Genomic DNA, 3,853 nt, shown 5'->3' on the forward strand with positions numbered 1-3,853 from the left:
TAAGTAGATTTTTTTTTGAATTTGAAGCTTTACGGTCAGTTTTGTGTAGAAAGTTCTCTTTGATGTCTTTCTGAAACAAAATAATCTTTCTTATTTGAATTAGCTCTCTTTAATGTTTTCTTATAAGGTTGCATTTTTGGAAGAGTGTGAAACAAGTAGAAACTTGTTTTGAATTATAGTTTTGGGAATTTGTTCCCTTTCGTCATTTTGGGCTTCATTTAGAGAAATAGTTTGGGTAGTCGTTTTAAATGTACCAAGTGCTTTATTTAGAATGCGGGGGACAATAAAGGGCATTGGAAATACCTTCTTCCTTATTCATATCACATTGAATTGGGGAGAAGGTTATTTTAGAGGCACACATGGCTTCAAAGAAGTGTGCCCAATAATAACAATGCCTACAATATTTTTATGTTTGATTTTTAATCTTTTCTTTCTATCGCATTTAGTCATCTCTTGCTTTGCTTTTAGTCATTCTATTGCTTCTTTTATGTTTTATGTTTTAATGCTTGTAAAATGGGGAGAATCCAAAAGATAAATGGCTCAACCGGTATACAAAAAGGTACGTTCTTGCTTTTACTGCATCTTTATTTCTTTGTATTATCATTTGCTTATTATATATAATGTGCTCTAATACACATTTCTTCTATACTTTGCGAGGCACCTTTTAGAGAGCAAAGGATAAGGAGCACTGGAGCATTCGGAGAAGGAGCATGGATAGTCGGATCCGAGCATCAGTCGCCCCCATTCAGTCTGATAGGGGCGCTACAGGTGGAACCACTAGGTCATAGCCCCTGGTGATGTGAGTTTCCTTAAAAACTTAGAAAACCTTTAGGGGCCTTAATGATTGCATGCTCTTCACCCTTTATGACCCTTTAGAAACTTTATTTTATAACTAGAATTTCTTTTCTTTTTATTTTAGATCCCTAAATCCAGTGACATATGCAAAAAAGTCCTAAGGGTTAGAAAACAAAACCTCTTTAGTACTAAAACTTTAGTGACACTTAAATACAAAAATTAAAGACTAAGTCTTAGATAATATAGACTTAGGGTGCATGCTTCTTATATGATAGAAACATCAAAATAAAAATTTAGTGACATGTTTTCCTAGGTTTAGTTTTCTTTAATCCATTAATAATCAACCAATGAAAATCAATCTTAATTCAATCCTTTAAAATGCACTAAAACACTTAATTTTTATTCTAACTATAATTAATATTTTATAACCATTAAAAAATACCAAATCTAAATCAAGTTCAAATAATCTAATAATAAACCCTTAACTAATCTAAACTTTAAAAGATGTAGATTAAAATTAGGAGATCAAACCTAAAGCTAAAATTCATTAGGATAAAAGACTCTTAAAATATCAAATCTTATATCAATCTTTAAAATCAATCAACAAATTTGATTAATAAACTGCTCAACTGATCTTTCTTTTCTAATTTATAACCAACTAATAATTCAATAAAATTGGTTGCCATTGGATAACCAAGGCCTACGAGGTTATTAAGTTAGCCCCAAGGAAGGTGAAATAAACCTCACGACCTCGGTGTGAAACAAAGGTGGTAATCAATCAAATATTAAAAATAAAATCTCTAAAATTAATCTTAAAATACTAATATTTAAACTTTAATTAAAATCTCCCTTTTGCCCTTCAACAAATCAAATGCAAAAAACTTTAATTAAATTATCCTATATATGACATACCAAAACCACAAAGCCTACACACACTTAGACTTGTTTGTTAGAACACGACTACTAGCTCTAGGTTAGGCCGATGTTTTGCTTTTCTTTCTATCTCTGTATTGTGGTGACTTGCATGTGACACGTATGCTGTTTGTTTTACTACTTGCTTAAGTTTTCTATGATAATTTCTAGTTCTTTTTCCTGCACTGTGTGTGAGCGATAGAATACCCATAGGTTAAGAACTCTTTTTATACTGACATTATCTTCTTGCAGATGGTCGTGCACATATAGCGCTAAAAGGGGGCTAAAATTAATAATAAAAATGTAAAACTGCTATAGGTGCTTCAGCTGCTTAGCCCCCAAATAATAGAGCACGACCAAGTGTGATTTATTTTGAGCATTTTTATTCATATATAACTGCTTGGATGATTTTTTTTTATTATAACAGCTTAGAATAACCCTGCAGGAGAGTCTAGATTTTCATTTTTTTGATGTAATATATTTCGTGTCAAGTGTTGTGAAAATTTAAAACAAGACATTTTAAATATAGAGGGGTCCAAAGGGAAAATGAAATTTCTTGTAGAAAATTTCCTTTTTCATTTGGACATACTTTTGGAGCACACCCTACGAGGAACCAGAAGGGAGGAAGATAATCCATAAATGAATCAAGGAAGTGCAGATGAAGATTGAAGATATAAAATGCCTTATTTTAAAATTTAAGTCATTCTTTAGGAGTAAAACCTGAGTTGTTGTTGGTGGAGCCTGGCCACCACTACTTTTTCTATACTCTGTGATGTAATATTGTATGGCACTTGTCATAGACTTTGGATACTTTTCTATGATTTATTTTTGATGTTGTGTTTAATTTGATTGCGCAGTAGAAATGACATGATTTTTTTAGGTTTCTTTCTTGCATGTGGATGTGCCTGCCTCGCTAGGCTCTTAGGGATAAAATTTTTATACTCATAATCAATAATAAAATTTTAAGGATTAAGCAACATAGAAATATAATGATTTACAGAATAGTCGGAATCGTCCGGGGTCACATGCATCTTAAATGCATTCTCTTTTCCTTCTTTAACACTTCCCCGCCTGCGGGTAGAGTCCGAATAATCTGGCCTGTGAGATTGAAGTGCCGGACCAGGGGACGCTTAGTCTTTCTGAAAAATTATTTTATAAGCCTTTTTAAAATTTTATATATTTTTGATTTGGAGACTTTAATTAGCATACATTGCATTAGCAACAAATTAAAATTAAAACTTAATTGCATTAGTCTTATAAGCATAATACTATTCATAAGCGTGGAGTCACTTAGGAACTTCTCTAGATGTCGACTCCAAATTATAAAGTCTAACCACCCACCCATCTTTCATATAGACCAAATATCATGGATTTTATACGATTAGGTGATTTTAGCTGGCTTTCTCTTTCAGGCAAGGAATAAGTCCAGGATTGCATCAGTTAGGTTGTAGATGTTAATATTGTATGTATGATATTACATCTTTTATAGATTTAGGATCTAAGGTGAGTGATATGAGTGTACCACTATACGCCTCATCGGTGGGTAAGTTTTCTTTTCTTTTTGAAGATATAAAACCTATCCATCTGTATCACATAGATGACGCCACCTCCCTCTTTCCCTCATGCATATTTGAGGTGAAGTGTCTCTTCTTTTTCTCAAGTTTCCTCTGCTTTAGACCAGCCGAATGATGATTGAATCACATATGGATGATTAAGCTATGTTGAGCCTCTCTTTCCCATTGATTAGGAAAGCCTAGAAATTCCTTTGTGCTAAACCCATTTGAGAAGATAATCTAACATTCATAATTGAGAGTTTTCTTAGACCAAGGTCTAAGATGTAATTAACCACGGGGGCTTGCGCCCGTAGGAAATCGATCCCCATATCAAATAAATCCTATTTGAGCTGATGTATCGAATGGGTGAAAGCTGGTATCCTCCATGACTAATCATATATATGACTCCATCTGCTCTTTCATCAGCCTGCTTGTGTCGAGTGTAGACGCCTACAATCATTTTATCCTACGGGATAGTGCGATCGATCCTTTGCATTCGAAACCCACGAGCAGAATCCTTTCGGAGACCCGTAAAAGTTTTTTTTAATGTGTTATTCGTAAGTATTTTTAACGTGTTGTTCGTATTTTTGTGT

This window comes from Dendrobium catenatum, unplaced genomic scaffold (genome assembly GCF_001605985.2).
Source record: "Dendrobium catenatum unplaced genomic scaffold, ASM160598v2 fragScaff_scaffold_1489, whole genome shotgun sequence".
NCBI classification, from domain to species: Eukaryota; Viridiplantae; Streptophyta; class Magnoliopsida; order Asparagales; family Orchidaceae; genus Dendrobium; species Dendrobium catenatum.